The 25,607-nt window shown below is 39.8% G+C and overlaps 1 long non-coding RNA gene across 1 annotated transcript in view; it reads left to right on the top strand.

The window, feature by feature from the left end:
* Positions 1 to 23,895, top strand: part of LOC135231534 (uncharacterized) — a 40,842-nt gene extending 16,947 nt beyond the window's left edge. The window contains exon 3 of the long non-coding RNA XR_010322231.1: positions 23,860 to 23,895. This is a non-coding gene — a long non-coding RNA (uncharacterized LOC135231534). The remainder of the gene's footprint in view (positions 1 to 23,859) is intronic.
* Positions 23,896 to 25,607: the final 1,712 nt, after the last annotated feature.

Here is a 25,607-nt window from a genome sequence, read left to right as displayed (position 1 = left end):
TTGGGAATAGGCATAAATATGGATCTCTTCCAGTTAATTGGCCAGGAAGCTGTCTTCCATATTTCTTGGCATACACCAGTGAGCACCTCCAGCGTTGCATTTGTTTGTTGAAATATCTCAATTGATATTCCATCAATTCCTGGAGCCTTGTTTTTCGCCAATGCCTTCAGGGCAGCTTAGACTTCTTCCTTCAGTGCCATGGGTTCCTGATCATATGCCACCTCTTGAAATGGTTGAACATCAACTAATTCTTTTTGATATAATGACTCTGTGTATTCCTTCCATCTTCTTTTGATGCTTCCTGCTTTGTTTAATATTTTCCCCATAGAATCCTTCACTATTGCAACTCGAGGTTTGAGTTTTTTCTTGAGTTCTTTCAGCTTGAGAAACACCAAGAGTGTTCTTCCCTTTTGGTTTTCCATATCCAGCTCTTTGCACATGTCATTATAATACTTTACTTTGTCCTCTCGAGATGCCCTTTGAAATCTTCTGTTCAGTTCTTTTACTTCATGAATTCTTCCTTTTGCTTTATAGCTGCTCGAGGTTTGATAGCAAGTTTCAGAGTCTCCTCTGACATCCGTCTTGGTCTTTTCTTTCTTTCCTGTTTTTTCAGTGACCTCTTGCTGTTTTCATGGATGATGTCCTTGATGTCATTCCACAACTTGTCTGGTCTTTGGTCACTAGTGTTCAATACATCAAATCTGTTCTTCAGATGGTCTCTAAATTCAGGTGGGATATACTCAAGGTCATATTTTGGGTCTCGTGGACTTGCTCTGATTTTCTTCAGTTTCAGCTTGAACTTGCTTATGAGCAATTGATGGTCTGTTCCACAGTCGGCCCTGGCTTTGTTCTGACTGATGATATGGAGGTTTTCCCATCACCTTTTCCACAGATGTAGTCAATTTGATTTCTGTGTGTTCCATCTGGTGAGGTCCATGTGTATAGTTGCTGTTTATGTTGGTGAAAGAAGGTATTTGCAACGAAGAAGCCGTTGGTGTTGCAAAATTCTGTCATTCGATCTCCAGCATTGTTTCTATCACCAAGGCCGTATTTTCCAACTACTGATCCTTCGTCTTTGTTTCCACCTTTCTCATTCCAATTGCCAGTAATTATCAATGCATCTTGATTGCATGTTCAATCAATTTCATACTGCAGCAGCTGATAAAAAACTTCGTTTTCTTCAGCTTTGGCCTTAGTGTTTGGTTTATAAATTTGAATAATAGTCGTATTAACTGGTCTTCTTTGTAGGCGTATGGATATTATCCTGTCACTGACAGTGTTGTACCTCAGGATAGATCTTGAAATGTTCTTTTTGACGGTGAATGCAACACCATTCCTCTTCAAGCTGTCATTCCCAGCATAGCAGACTATATGATTGTGCGATTCAGAATGGGCAATAGCAGCCCATTTCAGCTCACTAGTGCCTAGGATATCAATGTTTATGCATTCCATTTCACTTTTGACGATTTCCAATTTTCCTAGATTCATACTTCGTACGCCCCAGGTTCCGATTATTAATGGAAGTTTGCACCTGTTTCTTCCCATTTTGAGTTGCACCACATCATCAGATGAAGGTCCCGAAAGCTTTACTCCATCCATGTCATTAAGATCAACTCTGCTTTGAGGAGGTAGCTCTTCCCCTGTCGTATTTTGAGTGCCTTCCAACCTGGGGGCGCTCATCTTCTAGCACTATATCAGACAATGTTCCGCTGCTCTTCATAAGGCTTTCACTGGCTAATGCTTTTCAGAATAGACTGCTGGGTCCTTCTTCCTGGTCTGTCTGAGTCTGGAAGCTCGGCTGAAAGCTGTCCTGCATGGGGGACCCTGTTGGTATCTGAATACCGGTGGCATAGCTTTCAGCATCACGGCAACACACAAGCCCCCACAGTATGACAAATTGACAGACGTGTGGGGGATCATATACGGTATTGAAAATAAAAAAAAATGCATTATTAATGTGAGTAATGAAATCTCATATGCCTCATTTTTTTGTCTTTCATTTCTTCGTCTTTTATTTAGTTATTATTAATTTGAATCACCTTATAAGGAATTTTCACAGCATACATAGGTTTTGAGCCCTGAAAATATAGGAGTACAGGCACCATCTGTAGTTTGTTCATTTATCCTTGGCTTCTCCTTTAATGTAAATTTATCAGTGATTACAATGATTTTTTAAAAAGCTAATATGACTGCAGAATCACATCTTGGCACACGAGGACTAGAGTCTCCCTTTAAACATCACAATGTAAGTGCATTGAAGTAAAGTTTTCATAGGGATTAATAGAAAACATAAGTTATCCACAAGATGGTTTCTTGTGTCATCAATCACAAAGCAGATTACTTGTACAACTTAACTTTTCTAGTACTTTTGTAGGTAATATCCTTTTTAAACTGTGTGTTCCGGGTATATAGAATATAATTGGTTTCGTAAACTGATTTTTATATGCAGAAAATCAATTACGTTCCCTTATTGACAGTTTTGGGTTTTTCATGCACAGTCATGTCATTTATAAATTATGACAGGTTTCCTTTTTTCCAATTCATATACCCTGTGAGTGGAAATAAAATTCCCCAGGTACTTCTTCAGGTCCTGGAGACACACAGGAATTTAGATACTCAATGTCCCTGCGTGTGTGGAGCTTACTTTCAGGTGGGAGCTTACCTTCCTGTGGGAGCTTACACTGGAGAAAATTCCTGAGGGTGCTGTGATAGAGGGTGGCTACTTTAAATCAGGGGTCAGCGAAGACCTCTCTGAGGAGGTGACCTCGTTAAGCTGCAATCTAACTGTCAAAACTAGTGAGCCATGGTAAAATGAGCAGGAAGGGCATTCACAGCAAAGGGAACAGTTAGTGCAAAGGGTCTACCCTGGGAATAAATTTGGAGTGCTGTGCAGACAGGAAGAAGTTCTATGTGGTAGAATTGTAATTGGCAAAGGGCAAGTGATGTAACCTGACCCTATGAATGCCAGTAAATTTCCATTAGTCCTTAAACTAGCCCAGGTTAGATCTGACCCAGCTCGGATGTATAGAAGGGTCAGCTGTGACTAGTAATTGACCTCAACAGAGGCTGAAGCAATAGGAAGAATGAATCAGAAGGAAAATCATCATCTGGATCATATTCTGAAGCGAGAGGTCCGACAAGATCCACGTTACCTCCTATTTCCGGGCCACCCTCTGGAATTTTCCCTCCCCGGTATGCCTGTGTGGCCACCATCTTGCTGCCCAAATCTCATATAAGCCTTACTTCCCAAAGCTTGGGGAGCCAGATCTGAGGAACTTCTAGCTCCTGAGCATTGCAGTAAAGTTACATTCTCAAAAACCAGTGTCCAGGTAACTGGCAAGTCTGAGTGCACCAGACAAGGACCCACCTTCCTGGGTTCGGTAACAATTTTGGCGCCCAATGTAGGGCTTACTTGCGGAGCCTGGCACCCTCTCGACCACAAGCGGAAACTCCACCAACCCTTGGCACTTACCGAGCCTCTTGTTTGGGTGGATCAGGTGGGTCTCCTAACTGCAACGGAGACAGTGACTGGCCTGAGGTGCTTTTACTTTGAGAATTAGAAACTAACTCTGGTATGGACATCTGCTATGCAAGTGCCCTAAGAATTTCTCTTGTTAAGTGTAAATGCTTAGGATTGAAGATGGGGAGGTATCTGGAGGATTGAAGTCGGACCAAGACATCCTTATTAGGTGGGATTGAAACCTTACTGAGATCATCCTCGTTACTCCGTCATTCCATGGTTCTGAGGTGGGGAAGTGTCTGGAGGATTGAGGTAGACTGAGACATCCCCAGTAGGATGAAGCCCTACTAAGATCATCCTCATTATCTGGCCTCGCGACTCCCTCAGCAGATGGCAGAGAACAGGCAGGCCTAGATTATGGTTGTTAACTCTGATTGAGTTCAGGCTCTGGTTCTGCTACTCAGTGAGTGTGTGTCTGTGAGTGAAATATGGGAAACCAACCTAGTGTACCTTCACTGGTGCTCTGTTTTTTCATGTGGGTTTTAATTACCGTTTGGGGTCACTTAACTATGACAGAAAAAATGACAAAAGAGGGGGAAAATGGGATGAAATCCCCTATATACAAACCTTTCTGTCTCTCTGGCAAAATAAAAACCTACGAAAACTGTAAGCTGGTGGTACAGGGGAGAAAATCCCACCCGGAGAGGCCTAAGGCTAACGCCAGGCCAGATAAATGGGATGATCGATAGGGGGCCAGGGTCTTCTGGTTCCATCCAGCCAAAGGCCCAAGGCCATATGCATATAAATGAGAAGATACAGTGTAAAGAGAAGACAAATCTGGAAATGTTTTAGAAAGGGTTATGTGGTTAGGATTATGCGTTTATCTGAATGGAGACGCTGGTGGCGTAGTGGTTAAGTGCTACGGCTCCTAACCAAGGGGTTGGCAGTTCAGATCTGCCAGGCGCTCCTTGGAAACTCTATGGGGCAGTTCTACTCTGTCCTATAGGGTCGCTATGAGTTGGAATCGACTCAATGGCAGTGGGTTTGGTTTGGTTTTGGTTTTGGTTTATCTGAATGTGCTAGGGAGACCATGTAACTCCGCCTTCAGCCAGTACTTAATTGGATATGCTAAAAAGGGAGCTAGGAGTTGCCTGAGAGAAACACGGCTTTTTGTTTATAGAATGGGATTTTAGGTCAAAAACCTGAGCCTCACCCAGATTTGCATGTATTCATACCCCTTCCACCGGGAGGTGTAGGCCTGGTTCCCAGCCCAGCAGCTACCCCTTTGGCAGAACCCTCCAATGGCCCCTCATGAGTCAGAAACTCCTGGTCCTGCCAGGGAATAGTCTTCCCAGCACACACTTTTATGAGGTGCAGTTTGGCCAGGGATCCACCCAAGTCTCCTCAGGGCAATTTCTGCTGAGACAAATGCCTGCTGGACTAGATCACAACGGCCAGCCCAGAGGGTTTATCTGGGTCTGTACACCATTCTTTATCTCTGACCTGTATAATTGGAAGAATAGAGATGACCTAAAACTCACAGATTTGTTTGTGTCCATCTTTGCTATCACCCTAATTGGGCTGTCAGTCACTCTCTAGAGGAATGGAAGATGGTCTTAGAAAAGGCATGTCAAGAGGTGGACAGGTTGCATAACCTCAACCCCCAGAATGGTGTTAGACTCCTGGCCATCCAGACTGTACCTGCCACAGATATCAGCTGGGGGCAGGACAGCTAGAACATTATAAAAACTGTTTTGACTGCAAGGGGCTCCAAAAGAGAAGAGCTTTAGGAAAGTTAAAGATGAACAAGGCCCCAAGGCAATACCTCCAGCTTCCTAGAATGGATTGTCATGGATTGAACTGTGTCCCTCAAAAATATCTGTCAACTTAGCTGGGCCATGATTCCTGCTATTGTGTGACTGTCCACCATTTTATGTGATTTTCGTATATGTTGTAAATCCTATTACTATGATGTTAATGAGATGGATTAGCAGCAGTTATATTGATGAGATCTACAAGACTAGGTGGTGTCTTAAGCCAATATCTTTTGAGATATAAAGAGAGAACCGAGCAGAGAGACAGGGTACCTCATACCACCAGGAAAGCAGCACTGGGAGTAGAGCGCAACATTTGAACCTGAGGTTCCTGTGCTGAGATCCTCCCAGACCAAGGGAAGATTGATGACAAGGACCTTCCTCCAGAGCCAACAAAGGCGCTGACTCCCTGAATTGGACATGTAGCCTACTAGACTGTGAGAGAATAAATTTCTCTTTGTTAAAGCCATCCACTTGTAGTATTTCTGTTATAGCAGCACGAGATGACTAAGACATGGGTGTACAAAGCATACTGGCAGTTTACTGATATAAACCCTGAAGACTCAGAGAATGCCAGGTTAATAAAGATAACCCTCATCAGCCAGAGCACCCCCAGCTTCAGGCAGAAACTTCAAAAATTAGAAGGAGATTTAGGAATGAATACTTCACAACTTGTTGAGATTGGGACCAGATACAAGGAAAAAGGCCGCGTTCCTGGCAAGTAGCTCTCAGAGGTAACCTGCCACCCAGGCAGACATTGTGCAGGGTAAGTCCTTGTATTTTCCTAAAGGTCCAGTGGCCAACACAAGGCCTCCTAAAGCTAGGTCCCAGACAGTGTGCCTACTGTAAACAACACAGCCACTGGAAACGAGAGCGCCCCTCTGGGCCAACCCAGTCTGAGCAGGAAACGCATAACACAGCTCCCACAGCTGTCAGCCACTGGCTTGAACTGACAAGTCCTAGGGACTCCTCTGAAACCGTTGAGGAGCCCAGGTTGCAATAACAGTGGGAGGACAGCTTACCGACACAACAGACCAGAGAGCTGGAGAATATGGCCTCTGCTACTGTTTCAGGCACACGGGGGACCCACCAGCTACCCCAGGCAGGGAGAAATCTGCAGTCCCAGTCCTTGGCTGGCTTCCTTGGCAGGGTGGAGAGCTGCCAGACACAGCAGAGGCAGCACAAAGCTTCAGGGCCTGGTGAGATGGTCACCATCCTTAGTTTACCCCAAACCTTGGCAGGGCTGTGACAGCAAAGAGCATCTGAGTCGGTGGGGTTGGAGGAAAGAAAAGTCTGTTGTTGTTAGGTGCTGTCAAGTCAGTTCCAACTCATAGCCACCATGTGTATCACAGAAGGAAACATGCCTGGTCCTGTGTCATCTTCACAATCATTACGCTTGAGCCCATTGTTGCAGCCACTGAGTCAATCCATCTCATTGAGAGTCTTCCCCTTTTCCACTGACCCTGTACTTTACCAAGCATGATGTCCTTCTCCAGGAACTGATCCCTCCTGACAACATGCCCAAAGTATGTAAGATGTAGTCACACCATGCTTGCTTCTAAGGAGCATTCTGGTTGTACTTCGTCCATGACAGATTTGTTTGTTTTTTGGCAGTCCACGGTGTATTCAATAGTCTTCACCAACACCACAATTCAAAGGTGTCAGTTCTATCGGTCTTCCTTATTCATTGTCCAGCTTTCACGTGCATATGATGCGATCGAAAATACTATGGCTTGGGTCAGGTGCACCTTTGTCTTCAAGGTGACATCTTTGCTTTTCAACACTGTAACAAGGTCTTTTGCTGCACATTTGCCCAGTGAAATATGTCTTTTGATTTCTTGACTGCTGCTTCCGTGGGTGTTGATTGTGGATCCAAATAAAATGAAATCCTTGACAACTTCAATCTTTTCTTTGTTTATCATGATGTTGTTTATTGGTCCAATTGTGAGGATTTTTGTTTTATGTTGAGATGTAATCCATACTGAAGGCTGTGGTCTTTGATCTTCATCAGTAAGTGTTTCAAGTCCTCTTCAATTTCAGCAGGCAATGTTGTGTCATCTGCATAACAAAGGTTGTTAATGAGTCTTCCTCCAATCTTGATGCTGAGCTTTTCATATAGTCCAGCTTCTCGGATTATTTGCTCAGCGTACAGATTGAATAGGTATGGTGAAAGAATACAACCCTGATGCACACCTTCCCTGACTTAAACCACTGAGTATCCCCTTGTTCTGTCTGAACAGCTGCCTCGATCTATGTACAGGTTCCTCATGAGCACAATTAACTGTTCTGAAATTCCCATTCTTTGAAATGTTATCTGTAATTTGTTATCCACACAGTCAAATGCCTTTATGTAGTCCATAAAATACAGGTAAACATCCTTCTTGTATTCTCTGCTTTCAGCCAGGATCCATCTGACATCAGCAATGATATCCCTGGTTCCATGTTCCTCTTCTGAATCTGGCCTGAATTTCTGGCAGTTCCAGAAAGTCTACTAGAGATGTCTTTTTACAGAATGGGCTCCAGAATGGAAAGTCTCACATAATTAAAGGATCAGGTGGCCAACCAAACTTCCAGAAAAACCCAGCCTCTTGCCTTGCTTTCATTCCTAATCTTCATCTATCAGAAAATCCCCTGTGCACTGAATGTGATATAAACAGAGCTTGCAAATGGGGCTCTGACCTTAATGACAGCAGAAGATGATGGTTGTACAGTTTCCAAGGACAGATGTTAATATAAGAATGCCTGATGTACCCAATAATAAAGGCAGCTCATAAAAGCACACATTACGGTGGGATGCTATGTTTTACTGGCTAGCCAAACTGATTAAAAGGGCCTGATCTACAGAAGACTATCCAGAAAGTAGTGAACAATCCAAAAACAGGCCCACCACCTCCTATTCCAGGGGTATAAGCCCGAGGGACCGGACCCAGAGATACAGGCAAGTGGACTTGTTACGCCAATGGCTATGGGAGGTTGTTCGTAGATACCTTTACCAGATGGATAGAAGCCTTCCCCTTCCAAACAGAAAAGGCATCAGAAGTAAGCAAAGCTTTCCTCAGTGAAATTATTTCTATATTTGTCCTACCTTATTCAATTCAAAGCAATAACGGAAGAGCTTTTGTATCCAAAGTTAGGAATTTGGTGGAAGCTACATGCTCCTTGGAGACCACAGTAACTACAAATGCATTGCTTGTGTGCTTAAAAGGTCTAATTAGAAACCTAATCTAGTGTGGGCAATGTGGGTGAATACTTGTATTCTAAGAGATCAACCGCCATGGATTGAGCTGCTATGCTGCCCTGTTGAGTGTTTGGATGGTGCCTAGAAGCAGGCTCCAATTAAGCCCCTATGAAATGCTGTATGGGATACCTTTCCTTAAGGCAGTGTGGGGAAGTAGTGCTTCAGATGATCTTTAAGTAGTCCAAGAACTTAGTGTTTCTAGAAATCTTAGGTAACGGTTCTATTTCAGTCTCCTGGGCGATGGTGAGGCCGACTTGTATTTCAGTGGTTATTCACATGTGTTCTGCTTATGCGAGGTGATTTCCTTTGCTTCTCTTAGCACCTAAGATTGGCCATTCTCTTTGCCCTCCTAAATTACTGGTGTTCAGAAGTTGGAAGCCATCAGTGGGTGTACAGTGTTTATGGGGAGGTTGTTATTTGGATTGAAGGGAAAACCTCTGAGTGTATGAAGGGGCCTGGCAGCAGGAGAAAGCCTGTAAAACTTCTGGTTTCAGTATAACAGAAGGGTCCTGAAGACCATCTGCCGGGTTCAAATCTTGGCTCTGCTAACTTCCGATTTTGGGTCAAGGGGCTCCACTTCCTGGTGGTTCAGTTTCCTTATCTGCAAAATAGCAGTAAATAACAGTGGCCACTTTACAGGGTTTTTGTGAAGGTTAAATAAGACTGGAACTAAAGAATTGATAAAACTTAGTTTTTTGTTTTTTTGTGGAAGTGGGTGAGCAAGCTACTTTATAGATAATGGCAGGTTCTTTCATGTAGAGATATGTAATGCCTGAAATGTCTTTTATTATTATTATGTTAGAAACTGTTTCTACTGAATGCCCAGATGTATTAATTCATTGTTGTTGTTGTTGTTAGGTGCTATCGAGTCTGTTCCGACACATAGCTACCGTGTTTACAACAGAATGAAACACTGCCTGGTCCTGCGCCGTCCTCACAATTGTTGCAATCACTGTGTCAGTCCACCTCATTGAGGGTCTTCCTCTTTTTTGCTGATCCTCTACCAAGCGTGATGTTCTTCTCCAGGAACTGATCCCTCCTGACAACATGTCCAAAGTATGTGAGATGTACTTTGCTTCTAAGAAACACTCTGGTTGTACTTCTTCCAAGACAATTTATTCATTGGGGGAGTTACAAAATGACGACATAATGTGTGTATAAAAGAGAATTCTCATCATCTTCCCATCATCTATTATTTGGTTACAGTTTGTATTGGAAAGATAGTAGAAATGCTTGACTCATTTCCTTTATTTACCAGATTTTACAGGACGTTAAGATAATAGATTTAGAATATCATGCAATCACTCATTTTCTTTACCTTGTATTACACAACAATGTAATTCTGTTTCACAATTACCTAAAATATTTATATGGTTCCAGAGTCAATTGACAAAATGAAATATTTCAATAAACTCAATTTTGGCTTGTTATATCATTATTCTTAGGGCTTCTCTTTATGACTTAAAAGATGAAGCTCTTCATGTCTTTGCACTATAATATTCCACTTTTTCTCTTTTACTTTCCTGGTTTTGTTAGTGATATTATAGGCAATCATTTTCTTTTTTTGTTTATAATTTATTGTTGTTGAGAACATATGCAAACATACACCAATTCAACTGTTTCTACTTGCACAAATCAGTGACATTGATTCTGTACTTCTAGTTATACAGCCATTCTCACCCACCTTTTCTGAGTTGTTTCTCTTCCATTAACATACTGCCCCCCAAGGTTCCTATCTAATCTTTCGAGTTGCTGTTTCCAATTCGATCCCATGTAAATAGATCTTAAAAGAGCATAATGCTCAAGGCAGACATATTTTACTAGTTAAGCTAAACTACTGTTTGGTTTTAAGAAGCCTTCAGGGAATATTTTTGGTTTAACGATTATTTCAGGGAAATAGTTTCAGGGGTTTATCCAGCCTCCGTGACTCCAAAAATGCTGTATTCCATGGGAATTTGAAATTCAGTTCTGCATTTGCCTGCCTTTGATCAGCATATGTTTCTAATTTTTATATTTTGTGACATCTAATTTAACCTATTCAGTAGCCATAATGTTAAGGTTGTTTTAGGCTTAGTCAAATATCAAGAATCTGCTACTCCCCCTTCGCTGTTGCAGTTGAAAATAGGCTTCAGGCATATACCCTTTTGTGCTATGCCAATGAGGAACTATCCTGTTGAAATGGGTCTACACAGGTCTAGGAAAGGGTGAAAGGCATTCAAAGTTCATAAACCCGTTATGCCTGTGCCTAGGCAAAGAGGCTGTGACTGCCCTGAGTTCCCGGCTTAGGGGAGCTAGCAGATTATTTTTCCCTGTTAATCTGTTCCCTCTCCAAAGCTGGGAGAATGGCTTGAGGTGTGTGAGATGGGTCCTACTCCTGACCCAAGGGGTGCAGCAATCTCTGAAGGTGAACTGGGACCCAGAACAGAGTGGGGAGGGGGCAGGTAAATGGGAGAGAGGTACTTCCCAAAGAAAGGAATGTTTTTTTGATCTGTGCTGTAGGTTAGACACTTGTACTTATCTTTTGCTGATTCAGTGTTGCTTTTCCCTGGTTCCAGAGGCTTGAGCAGACTCTCTGCTGCTTGGTTTCTCCCTATGTGGAAAACACATCCGGAGTACTACTGCTTGCCTCAGCCTGAGCACACCAGCAGATTCAGCCTGCAAGGTGCTGGCCAGGTCAGGTGTGGCAAATCCTCACTGCTTCTGAACCGTCTCTCCCTCCCCCTGCTGCTCAGTCCAACTCCTCAACTTTGTCTTTGATGTTCAAGGCTCCTAAATTGTCATATGTAATTGATTCACTTGTTTTTTGGGGTGTTTATTGTAAGAGGGACCACAGAAAGCATTTGACTACTCTGCCATGGTGGCCTCACTTCCACAATAGATTCTTAAAGGAAGATTTATAAGGATTATATTGTTAATTTTAATACTTACCTGATGTCTTAATGGCTATGTATATAATTCTTGCTTGTCAATTTTCTTCCCTGATTTCATATGCATTGTTGAACCCTCATCTGACATTGCATATTGCTATGTAGCAGGTTGAGTCCAGTGAAATATATACCTCCTTACATGGGACTTTTTGCCTCAGTGCCTGAAGGATCCTTTCTTTTTCTTTGAAGTAAATAAAATTTCTGGGGACACACCTTGGTGTTGATGAGTTGATACCAGTTTTTCCCGAGACACAGTCTATTTACTCTATAATAGTTTTTTTTACTTATATATATATTTTCTATTCTATATATTCATTTTTCTTCTCTAAAGTCACTAATCACAAATATATTGTGCCTATTACCACGTTTAAAATTTTCTGTTTAATTCTATTTACACACTTCATTTATTTCTGCTAATTCTCCAACTTTTCCTCTAGATTCTTCATTTCTGTGAATAATTTTTATTTGTATAAGTTTATTTTTCCTTCAATTTATCTTCTGAGCATGACCACTTTAGTTTTCATATCTTTGTTATTCTTTCATTAAGTTTTCTGATCTCTTATTCATAGAGGTGATTTTTCTTTAAGTTCTTGAATTCTTAGGAAAAATCTTTCATCACAATTATGAACTGCTTCCAAGTACATTTTCCTAGCTTGATTACATAATCTGTTGGCTGGGATATTGGTTAAAAGGCATTCTCAAACATAGTAGATAGGAATGAAAAAATAGTACAACGTTTTTAGAGGGGAATTTAGCAATATTTAGTAAAATTACATACACTTTCAGGACTCTATCTCAAGGATACAGTAGGAAAAATATGAAAATATATATGCACCAACTATTCATTGCAGCAGCATTTTGAGTAGGAACAGATGGAAAATAAATAAGTGCTTATCAATAAAATACTGGTTTTATTATTATTACAGTATATCCATGCTAGAAAATACCATGTAGCTGTAAAAGAGAATGAGGAACATTTCAACATCTTAATATACTGCTATGTAATGATCTCTAGGATATGATATTATGTGGATATACCAGAATTGCACCTTAAGTCAGAAAAATGAAATATATTTGTGTGTGTGTATATATATATATATATATATATATAAAGTTATAAAAAAATAAATAAAAATTAGTAGAAATGGTTACCTATAATGAGAGAGCGTGAAAAGGTTTAGGAAATAAAAATGATCACTGTTTTCTCTGAATAAACTTTGTTTTGCAGGTTTAGCTTTGGATCCACGTAAAAGTTTCCAATAAAAAAAAATAAAAATTGGAAATAAAATAAAACAAATGGAGCTGCCTATTAAGTAAGTGTGTAGCTTAATCAGAGAGAATTATATTAAGTGAGTAGAAAGCTCAGTACTTTGACTTATATCTCTTGTGGGATAATTCCTAAGGATACACACAAACTCATGAACAATAGTAAAGAAATCAAAGATTTCAATAATCATACAGTCTTAATATTGTTGTTGTTTCTATGTACCATTGCATCGATTCCAACTCCTAACAACCCTTTAGGACAGAGTAGAACTGTCCCTAGTGTTTTCTAGGCTGTAGCGTAGTGGTTAAGTACTACTAGCTGCCAACCAAAGGGTCAGCAGTTCGAATCTGCCAGGCGCTCCTTGGAAACTCTATGGGGCAGTTCTACTCTGTCCTGTAGGGTTGCTATGAGTCAGAATCGACTTGACGGCACTGGGCTGGGGTGGGTTAATCTTTATGGGAAGGTGCCCTGTTTGTGCAGTGGTTAAGTGCTCAGCTGCTAACGGAAAGGTCAATGGTTGGAAGCCACCATGTATTCCATGGGAAAAAGATGTGGCAATCCACTTCTGGTAAGATTTACAGCCTTGGAAACCTTATGGGGCAGTTGTACTCTGTCCTACAAGGTTGCTATAAGTCAAAACCGACTCCGTGGTAGTGGGTAATCTTTATGGGAGCAGATCACCAGGTCTTTCTCCCGAGGACTGGCTGGTGAATTTGAACCACTGACCTTGCAGTTAGCAGCCGCGTGCTTAACCATTGTACTACCAGGGCTACTTTAATATTGTTATTCCAATGTGTATGTATTACTATATATTATTTGTATAAAGCAAATAAATAATTATGTTAATGTTGTGAGGAACCTAAATTTTCAGAGTAAAAGAAAATTGCTCCAAATATAAAATCAAACAACAATCTCACATTCTAAATTTAAATTTGAGATACTAGCATGAAATATAAACAAATTGTAGGGATAGTTTCATATTGTGGGTATGACTTACGCCACTGGATTGTGCACTTGAAAACAGTTGAGATGGCGGATTTGATGCTGTGTCTATTTTACCACCAAAAGCAAAAAATAAATTTGTCCAGGATGTAGTCATAGTGGCTTGAGCAATGCCACTAATTTAGATGGGATCTCAGGACCGTAACCCAAATCTGACAGGCCATAATATATTGCCACCCAGTTATCTGAAACCACAAACAAACCACAAAGCCTCGTGAGTTAGTGACCTACAGGAATATTTTTACTTTCACAGAGATATTTTATTAACAATGCCTTCTACAAATCTGGAGGCCCAGTATTTCTGATGATAGGAGAGGGGAACACCTGCCAGTAGAAACAGGATATCAAGGAATTATACCCGGATTACATATGCTTACTTCCTGAAAACAGATTTTACGGAAACAGGCAACCAACAGGGTAATTTTAAGGGTTTCCTTTTTGTGGTCGTGGTCCTTGCTATTGTTATTCTTTTCTCTGTTTTTAATTTAGGCAAAGTGAACTCTAAATGTGTCCCTCTTTCAGGAAGCTGAATATTTGGAATTCAAATGATAAGAAAGAAAAACTGTAGATGGAAGTTGGGGTTAGGAGCAATGCTCTTGAAAAAAAGATTCATATGAAATTTCCTTTGAATAAAATGTATTCCTCATGTACTATAGTTTCATGTTGAAACATTGTATTTTCCTGAACATGTTTAAGCAAAATGACCTATCAGTGTTTTTTCTACTCCAGTGGAATTTTATACCATGAAAATTATTCTCCCCATGGAAATGGGGTGTTTATTTTTTTTAAATAACTCATCAAATGTAATTGGATGTCGAATTGAATTTTAGCCTGCAGTGGCAGAGCAAGAAACAAGAATATGAGAACTATTTTTGCCTCAATAGCTTACTCTTGCTGCCTGCTATTTTTGGTACCTTCCCCCCAGTAGAAAGATACATTTTTAGCTTATTTACATAAAATTATAAACTATTCATTATATGAATTCAAGCAAATATAATGAAGTTTGTAATGTGCCTCTGAAGGTTGTGAAAAATCCAATTTTATGTCAGTCTTTTATTCTCCTTAGAATAAGAAGGATTGCTTGCTTCTTTCAACCCCAAGAATATAATGTCAGTGTTACCTTTATCATATGAATTATAATTTTTTAAAAAAATTTTATTGTGCTTTAGGTGAAAGTTTACAGCTTTACAGTTTACAGCTCAAGTTAGTTTCTTATTCACAAATTTAGGCACATATTGTTTTGTGACATTGGTTGCAATCCCCACAATGTGACATCACTCTCTGCCTTTCCGCCCTGCGTTCCCTGTGTCCATTCGCCCAGTTTTACTGTCTTCTCGTCTTGCTTTTGGGTGGGAGTTGCCCATTTGGTCTCATATATTTGATTGAACTAAGAAGCACGCTCCTCATGTATATTATCATTTGTTTTATAAACCTGTCTTCTAATCTGTGGCTGAAAGGTGGACTTCGGAGTGGCTTCAGTTCTGAGTTAGCAGAGTGCCTGGGGGCTATAGTCTTGGCATTTCCTCGAGTCGCTGTCAGAACAGTAAGCCTGGTCTTTTTTGTGGATTTGAATTTTGTCCTACATTTTTCTCATGCTCTGTCTGGGACAATCTGTTGTGATCCCTGTCAAGGCCGTTGGTGGTGGTAGCCAGGCACCATCTAGTTCTTCTGGGCTCAGGCTGATTCTTTCTATTGTATTCTCTGTTTCTTTATTTCTGCTCTAATGTTTATTTCCTGTATTTTGGTTGCCGTGGGCTTCTTTTGCTGCTCTCTTTCTACTTGTTGAGATGTAGGGCTAACATTTTGATTTTGACCCACTCTTTTTTTGTTGTTATGTGCGTTTATTGCTATATATTGATCTCTGAGCTTTGCCTTTGCTGTGTTCCAAATATTTTGGTATGATGTGTATTCATTCTCGTTGATTCTGGAAAGTTTTTGATACTCTCTTTGATTTCTTCCATCACTCAGTTGCTTTTAAGCAACGTGTTATTCAGTTTCCATGTATTAGATTTTTTCCTTGTTCTTCCTGATGTTGATTTCTACTTTTACAGTGATGCGATCAGAGAGGATACTTTGTATTATCTTGATGTTTTGGATTTTATTAAGGATTGCTTTGTGGCCTAATGTGGCCTATTCTGGAGAATGTTCCATTTGCAATGGAAAAGAATGTATACTTTGGTCGTATTTTGTGGAGTGTTCTATATGTGTCTGTGAGGTCAAATTGGTTGATTGTGACCTTTAAATCTTCTGCTTCTTTGTTGAGTTTCTTTCTACATGTTATGAACTTTACCAAGAGTGGTGTGTTAAAGTCTCTTACTATTATTGTGGAACTGTCTATTTCTCTTTTCAATGCTGTTGGAGTTTGTTTTATGCAATTTGCAGCCCTGTTGTTTGGTGCATAGATATTCATTAGTGTTATGTCTCATTGTTGGATTGTCCCTTTAATTATTATATAATGTTCTTCCTTATCTTTTATGGTTGGCTTTGACTTAAAATCTATTTTAACTAAAATTACTGTTGGCACTCCTGCTGTTTTCTGATTACTGTTTACTTGATATATTGTTTTTCCCATCCTTTGATTTTTAATACATTTGTGTCTTTTTGTCTAAGGTGTGTCTCTTGCAGATAGTATATTGATGTGTCTTTTTTTTTTTTATCCACTCTATGTCTCTTTACGGGTCCATTCAAGACCTTGTCATTCAGTGTGATTATTGATAGGTATGAGTTTATTGCTGTCATATTGTTGTGACTTTTTTTGTGGTGCTGACATTCTCTTTGTTCCTCTTACTTCCCTGTGCTGAGTTCCCTTTGTGGATTTTTTTGTCTTTCTTTTTGTTATTATAGATTTTTTGTTTAGTAAATCTTAATGTTTTTCTTATTTTGATGAGTAGGTTTGTTAACTTTCTTTGTGGTTAACTTGAAATTTACCCTTATCTTTCTAATTTTGAATGAGTTTTTTATTCTTTGATATTGCCTTGACTTCCTCTTTATTTGAAAATTCCATACTTACACAGTTTATTATTTTGACTTTATCATCATTTACAGATTGACATCTCTGTTTCCCTGTTTTAAGTCTTTTGCTGTGTTTTATTATTGAGAGTTCTTTACCTAGGTTGGTATCTGGCTGATGCTGTCCTGCATCCTAGACTCCAGTTGTTGTCCGTTGTGTTGGTTCTCTAACCCAAGGAGTCCCTTTAATAGTTGTAAGTTTGATTTTTTCAAATCCGCTTTATTTCTGTTTATCTGGAAATCTCCTAATTTTGCCGTCATATTTGAGAGAGAGTTTTACAGGCTATATTATTTCTGGTTGACAGTTTTTTCTTCCAAGCTTTTATATATCTCATCCCATTTCCTTCTTGCCTGCATAGTTCCTGCTGAATAATCAGAGTTTAGTATTATTATTTCCCCTTTTTAAGTGACTTTTCATTTTTCTCAAGCTGCTCTCAGGATTCTTTGTGTTTGATTTTGATAAGTGTAATTATTATATGTCTTGATGCCTTTTTTTGGGGTGTATCCTTGGGGTTTGTGGATCTTTTTGGATGATCAGCTTTTCATCTTCTCAGATAAAGGAGATTTGGGAAGTTTTTGCCCAGCAAATCTTCAACAATCTTCTCTGTGTTTTCCATTTTCTTTCCTGTTCTGGAACTCTGTATGACATGAACATTTTTGCTCTTGATTGTGTTCCACATAATTTTTTGGTTTTCTTCATTTTTTTCCTCATATTTTTCCTCAAACGAAATGTTGTCCATGGATTTGTCTTCAGTCTTGCTGATTCTGTCTTCCATTGTTTCAAATTTGCTCCTAAGACCTTCTACTGAGTTGTCCATTTCTGAAATTTTGTTGTTTGTCTTTTGGATTTTTACTTGCTGTTTTTGTATGATTTCTGTTTATTTCAATGTATTGTTGTTTTATTATTTTCCTGAATTCTTCTATTGCTTTGCTTGTGTTTTCCTTGATTTTGGATATGTTTTTGTTGGTTTTCTCTGTATTTTCTGTAACATTATCATTTTTTTCCTTGGTTTTGTCTTTGTTTTCCTTGATCTCTTTCCTAATCTGTTGTAAAGCCCTAAATATTAGTCTTTGAATTCCATATCAGGCAGTTTCATTACCTTTTCTTCTACTGGGAGGTCATCTGATTCTTTATTTTTGTCACTTGCTGGAGCCATCTTGTCCTGCCTTTTTGATATGTTTTGATATTGTCTGCTGTCTGCAGAAGATTAAGGTATTTTTTTCATTTATTGATTGTATGTTTGTTTCATCCTGCTTTTTTGTTTTGTTTTGATATGTCAGGGTGGGTGGCTGGGTGTGCTTTACTGCTTGCTTGTTTGTTGGCACGATAGCTCTTACCACCTTGTCTGGGTGGGCAGGGCAGCAGCAGTCAGGGTGAACTCACTTCACTGTACACTGGTTTGGCAAGGTGGCTGAAGGTGGACTGGGCAGCTGCTGTCTGCATCCTGATGTTCCAGTGGTGTGGGAGCATTCACAGACCCTCACCAGATGGGTGGGCATAGCAGATGTGGAGGGGTATGGGCTCGCTTTCTACTGCTCAGTACCTGGTTAGTGGCAGCAGGGGAGGGGTAGTGCAGGCTCGGTGTGGTGGCGAGCCTGAGTGCCAGGGACACTGTAGATGTGACAGCATAGTGAGGGACAATGGGAAGGGGGTGGTGGCATATGGGGCTAGGTGGGGGAGGGGAAGAAAAGAGAGAGAGAAAAATTATAGCCAGTGGATGGGGTTGGGGCAGAGCTACAGGCCTGTGAGAAGGCAGGGGAAGTGGGATATGGTGCTAAACGGGAGGAAGAAAGAAAGAAAAAGAAAATAGAATGAAATAAATGATGTATGGTGGGGCCAGCATGGGGGTATTGGGTGGATTGGGTCAGTAGCATGCTGGTGCACTGGCTGCATTCTTATCTGTGGTGGTACGGTGAGGTCTGGCAGGAAGAGGGGCTGTGGCCTATGGGGCTGGGTGGGAGGGAGAAAGGGAGACAGAGAAAAAGGAGGAAAAAGATGACAGGCAATGGCTTCAGTGAGTAGCAGAGGGGTGTACCTGGGGTCTGGTGGAAGGGAGGAGTGGTGGCTTATAGAGGTAGGTGAGAGGGGAAAATAAAAGAAAGAAAATAAAGAGGAAAAAAAGATGATGGTTTGATGTGGGCTAGCAGGTAGGGGCATGGGGTGGTGTCAGGGCAGTGATTCTCTAGCAGTTGTGGTGCTGTTTGGCTTGGCAAAAAGATAAGGAGGTGGCGTATGGAGCTAAGTGGAGTGGAGAAAGACAAGGAAGAGGAAAAAAAAAAGATGGCGTGGTGGGAGCTGGTGCATGGGGGCCTGAGTGATACCTCAACATGCCAAAATTAAACTTTGACAAACTAGACTGAAGGCACTTCTCTAGAATTTAATTTGTGTAAGGGCTTTTAGAGATCATCTAGTTATAATTGTCATTTTATAGATTACAAAAATTGATCCCCAGAAGCTTATGTGACTTTTCTAAGATCACAATTGTACTTTACCATCCTCAGAATTCCTCACATACTTAACCTGTCAGCAGAATAGCCCTTCTACCTAAACTGCCCCAATACCATCACTTCTCCCAGAATACCCATCATTGGAAAATTTTTGACATTGTGTGTTCATGAACATTTGTATGTTTACTTTAGCTATCTCCTTGTATATGATTCCTCATTATTTATAGAAATTAACATATCTCACAGGTATATTTAATCTATTGGATTATTCAATTCTCTGTAGTATGTATCCTTAACTTTCCATTTCTGATATTACTTGTTCTAAAAGAGAAGTCAAAGTTGCCTTTTATACATTATATGGAGTAAGGATTTTGTCTTAGGATTTTGTATGTATGCAAAGATTTTCTTTTTTTCAGTGTCATCTCTTTAGCCTAGATTTAACTCCTTTTCACCTTTCATGTCTCAGAATAAGTGTCACTTCCTTGAGGAAGTGTTCCCTGACCTCTCAGACCGGGTCAGATATACTTGTTGGTAAACCTTGCCTTGGAAGCCTGTACTTTTCCTTTAAAACTTTCTACACACTTGTAATGGATTGTTAAGGCCAGTCTTCTTCAGAACACTCTGCACTTTATGAGAGCAGGGACTCTATCTATCTTAGACACCAGTATCTCTCTAGCACTTAGTGTGCACATGGCCAGGACTCTGGGTGGCATTCGACAGAAATGCAACTCATCTGACCTTATGTAAGAAAAAGGAATCAGTGATTCATGTAACTAAAAAGCCGAGAGATAGATTTGAGTAGTTTCATTATAGCTCGGCCCCTGTACTCAAATTACGTCCTTACGATAATTTCTTTTTGTTGCTTATACAGTTAGAAATGTTCTGCTCATGTGGTGGCCAAGATAGTGCTGAATGCTCCAGGTTTATGTGATCCCTGGTAACTCCAGTCTTAGAAAGAGATTGTTTCAGCAAATACCCTGACCAGAGTTTCATTGGTTGGCTTGGGTCACAAGTTCACCCATGGGCCCCTGACCATAGCTTTGGAGTATCATCTCCTGAGTGCCTTAGTTGGGGTCAGGAAACATTCCAGAAACTAAGAATAGAGGTAAGCCCTTCCTGACCCTTCCTGACCCCCATGGGTTAAGAGTAGAGTGAGAGTGATTTACAAAGGGAGAAAAGTGGTTCTGTACCAGAATATGGTCACTGGATGCTGGGCAATCAGTAACATCTGGTAACAATCAAAATATTAATAGCTAATATTTATGGAGTGCTTTATGTGGATTTCCTATTTAAGATGTCCACTAAAATGCTCAATAAGTGTTGAAGGAATGAATACAAAACTTCATGCTTACGCCATTGAACATTGTAGGTTATAATGACATATTGGCAATATTTTGACTATTTCTACTATTATCATTATTTTAATTGTTAAAATTGAACTTTGAATCTAGATACTCATTCAGTTACAAGTTGTTAAGGGACTTTATTTTTTAGCCATTTATTAAAAGGAAATATGAAAGGCTAACATACCTATGGTCGTCTCTTATCCCTTATGCATTTAACCCTTTGGTGACCCAATTATTTTCTGCTTTGAATTATTTGTTCATACATGTGTTTTCATTAATGGAATCATGGTGAGTCATGGAGCATGCTTAAATTTTTGGTTAGTAATATGGATTTTGAGAAATATTATCTGCTATTACTTGGTTACCAAAAAAATCTTAAGGGTTCTTGGATGCCATAATTAGTGGATGCCTGTCTTTACCAGCAGACCTTGTTTGCTGGATGTATTGTAGGGCACCTTCCATTAGGTTACATTGGGAACCTCTGGTTCTCCAAATATGACACAAAAGCCCCAAACCAACCCCACCAGCGCTCCCTAACTATTACACAGGGAACCATAAATATGCTTAAAAGGCTTATCTAGGGGAACAAAAGCAAAAAAAAAAAAAAAAAAAAATTTTAACCAATCATACTTCAAGGATGCACTACCTCACATTTAAGGCTCATACCCCAACTATTTTGCTTCAACTAATGTTTCTTTCACCTTTTGCCATTATGCAAGTCACCACTGGAAAGCAGCAGATATTTTCAGTGATAAAGTATACTATCAAAAACCTAAGAGCCAGAAAAAGTGGTGGTATACCTTATGTACCACAGGTCATGTTAAAGAGCTTAGTACATGGCTTTGTCTAGCAATTTACATCACATTTCTGGCTGTATTTCTCTGATTTTACCACAAATACCTGCTATCTTCCTGTGCTCTGCTGGGTAAACTGAACAAGTTTCTTCTTGTAATTTTAATTTGTATTTTGGGTGTTTGCATAGCCAATTTAGCTTCTTCCCAATCCTTCTATATATATTTCATAAGTGGTAGCTTTCTACCACCATCATCACCACCACCACCACCACCCCCCTCCACCACTTGGTGTCTTTCTATTTTTTCTTTTAGTACCATTCAGCTTTACTGGATTACTTTTCTCTTTAAAGTCAGTTTCAAAGACATTTTGCTATTGTATTAAGCCTATTACTCTTGGCTTTCATTTTGTTATTAACTTTTTCTAATTTCACTTTCATTTCCCTCATATTTTTCTTAAGTATTCTACATTCTACACTAAGAACTTCCTGTTTTTCCACTGAGTTTTAACCTTTTTCAAGAAAACATAGCTATTCAAAAATTCTGAAACTGTGTTCCCCAAATCCTGGAACTGCGTAAACTTCTGTGGGAGTGTGAATAGACACATTTTCCAGGGGAAAGGGTGATAGTTTCCATCAGAGTTCAAGTTTATGACCCATGAGTGTTTCAGAGCTGTGGTCTCCTCACCATAATACTCACTAGTAATTTGTGAACTGGTCTTTGACTTGTCTAACAGAGGGTGAGGTTTAGGGTTGGTTGGTTTGTTTTTTGCCATTATTATGTCTTGACTTTTGGTCCAATTCTGTTTGTACAGTAGGGAGGGTTTCAGAAGATGGGAGACAAAACTGCTGACAAACTTATCTGTCCTGGGTAAGTGGCCTGCCAAACAGTAGATATTTCAGCAGGACACACACAGTTTTTGAGGCTTTTCTGCTACTTGCAGAGGTATCATCTCAGGATTCATCACCTTCCCTCCCCAACATGATTTATCTGTAAAGGCAGCAGCCACTCATTTTCCAGATTTCCCCTGTTTGGGAGATTGTTGTTGTTGTGTGCTGTCGATATGTTTCTGACTCATACCTATCCCACAGGACAGAGTAGAGCTGCCTCATACAGTTTCCTATGCTATAATTCTTTAAAGGCGTAAATTGCCAGGGCTTTTTTCTCCACAGAGCAGCTGGTGGGTTCTAATTACTGACCTTTCAGTTAGCAGCCCGGAGCTTAACTTTGCACCACCAGAGTTTCTTTTGTGAGATTAATGACACATTATGTCTGTTGTCTTTCACTTTCCCTTTGTGCATGGAAACCTATAAACCCATCCACGAAACCCATTGCCGTCGAGTTGATACCAACTCATAGTAACCCTATAGGACAGAATAGAACTGCCCCATACAGTTTCCCGGAAATGCCTGGTGGATTTGGTTAGCAGCCATAGCTCTTAACCACTATGCCACCAGGGTTTCCGGAAACCTATAAGTATATTTTTAATTCTTAAACACAATTGTATTGAATCTGGATGTAGAAAATACAAATTGGGCAGTGACCTATTCCTTTTCTTTTTCTTTGGGTCCTAAATTTCATTCACATAAATGATGTCATTGTGCTTTGGTTAATCCTCTGTCCATGAGGAAGCTTTTTCAGTCCTCAATGCATGTTTACTAGGTTTCTGACACTTAGATCTTTCTTCTTCCTTTACAACTTACCCACATTGCTAGACACTGTGTCCCCAGACATCACTGTCCCCAGACATCACCAACAGAACCAATAGGCTCAGAGATCGGGTTTCTTTCCCAAGGCTGGAGCTGGGGAAAGAATTCCCACAGAACTCCATGCCATGCTAAGGACCCTGGGGAGAGGCCAAGGTTGAAATACAACAGGCTACTTGTAAACAGTGAATTACAGATGAGAGGGAGGTTAGTTCTGTGAAGCCAAGTGTTTTGAGGCAGGCAAAGAAGAGGTCAAAAGACTAGGGCCAGATGTAATAGACTAGCAGGATTAAGGTGTTGACTTGGTTGACTGAATAAATGTCAGAGGCAAAATGGATAATCCCTGTGATTCTTCCCTATAATCTAAGCCTTCTTCTATATCTTTATTTTAGGGTTAGTGACATGCTAATACATACTCTGTGTTTGTGTGTGTACTGGTGTAGAAATGGGATCAATATATTTATATTGTGGGCCAGTATGATTGGGGAGAGCATCAAATATCATTTTAATCTTTATTGTTTATGTATTATAGAAACATACTCCTTAAAAAATGCATCTTCTGCAATCTTAATTTTTCAGAGATAAACATAGTTTAGAATGGTCCCAGAATTTTTGTGGTCCAATGGGTTGATTTAAATAAAAGCATTTTGATAACAGTAATATTACACAGATGCTGGATTAAATTATTTTCATAGATGTATTTTGAAATCTTAAAAGTGGAGACCATAACCTATTTCTTCTTCCACAGTATAAATGTTCTCCAGAAATTAGTATTCTGCTTTCTACATTTGGGTTTTGAAGTTCATGTGAAATAGAACTTCACTTGTGTTTTCCTGTTTTCTTTCCCACAGGTTATGTGACCCTCTTAAAATTAACTCAGTAATGGGCACAGCCATTTTCCTAGAGAGTGTGATGGTGTTTTTTGCATCCATTGTTCAGAACAATAAGAATAACAAAACTAATAAGGTAAGAAAATGAAGAAAGGGCAGGGGAATATGAAGAAAGGGCAGGGGAATATGAAGAAAGAAAGAAAAGCTCAAGTAGGCATTCACTAGGTGTCATAAATTAGTTGTAAAAAACATACACATGGTTTGAGTGTTTCTTTAAAAATTAAATGATACATACAACCCTCCAGTCTAAGTATCAAACAAAATAATGAAATATATCAGCTACTGACTTATTTCAAGATGCCACAACTTCCTCTTCTTTCTCATTAAAAAAATTATTGTGTTTTAGATGAATGTTTACAGCACAGTTTTTTCATTCAAAAATTTATGCACAAATTGTTTTGTGACATTGGTTGTAATTCCCACATTTTCTCAGCACTCCCCTCCCTTCCCTTTGAACACTGGATTCCCCATTGTCCATTTGTTTACTTTTCTTGTTCCGTCCTGCCTTCTTGTCTTTGCTATTGGGCAGGTGTTGCCCATTTGGTCTTCCATACTTGATTGAACTAAGAAGCACATTCCTCATGTGTGTTATTGTTTGTTACATAGAACTGTCTAACCTTTGCCTGAAGGTGGATTTAGGGAGTGGCTTCAGTTATGAGTTAGCAGTGTGTCCGGGCGCTGTAGTTTCAAGGGTTCCTCTAGTCTCAATCAGACCAGTAAGTCTGGTCTTTTTTCTGTGTGTGTGAATTTTAGTTTTGTTCTACATTTTTTTTCCTGCTCTGTCCAGGACCCTCTAGTGATCCTTGTCAGAGGAGTTGGTGGTAGTAGCCAGGCACCATCTAATTCTTCTGGGCTCAGACTGGTGTAGACTGTGGTTCAAGTGGTCCAGTAGTTCTTTGAACTAGTATTTTCCTTGTGTCAATAGATGTATCTTAGATGGTTCTTACAAGCTTTTAAGTCCCCAGACGCTACTCACCAAAGTAGGACATAGAACATTTTCTTTATGAACTATATTACGCCAATTGACCTAGATGTCCCCTGAGACCATGGTCCCCAGCCTTCAGTGCCAGTAACTTGTTTTCTCAAGGGGTTGGATGTATCTAGGAAGCTTCTATGATTTTGCCTTGGTCAAGTGGGTGCTGACAGCCCCTATATTGTGTGTTGTTTTTCCCCTCACCAAAGTTAACTCTTGTCTACCCACGAGTTACTGATTTCCCCTCCCTACCATTCCCCTCCTGGTAACTATCAAAGCTTGTTTTTATTATGGGTGTAAATCTTCGGTTTTTATAATAGTGGTCTCATACAACATTTGTCCTTTTGTGATTTAATTATTTCACACAGCATAATTCTCTCCACATTCGTCTGTGTTGTAAGATGATTCACAGATTCATCAGTGTTCTTTGTCATTGCGTAGTGTTCCTTTATGTGTATGTACCATAATTTGTTTATCCATTCATCCATTGATGGCCACTTAGGTTGTTTCCATCTTTTTGCTATTGTGAATAATGCTGCAATGAACATGGTTGTACCCGTGTCTATTCAAGTGACAGCTCTTTATTTCTCTAGAATATATTCCTGGGAGTGGGATTGCAGGATTATATGGTATTTCTATTTCCAGCTTTTAAGGAGTTACAGTATCATTTTCCAAAGTGGTTCTACCATTTTATATTCTTACAAACGGTGCATAGGAGTTACAATTTCCCTCCAAC

The sequence above is a fragment of the Loxodonta africana genome, chromosome 6, assembly GCF_030014295.1.
Source record: "Loxodonta africana isolate mLoxAfr1 chromosome 6, mLoxAfr1.hap2, whole genome shotgun sequence".
Lineage (NCBI taxonomy): Eukaryota > Metazoa > Chordata > Mammalia > Proboscidea > Elephantidae > Loxodonta > Loxodonta africana.
The sequence above is the reverse complement of the archived record's forward strand: the minus strand, read 5'-3'. Positions and strand labels throughout refer to the sequence as shown.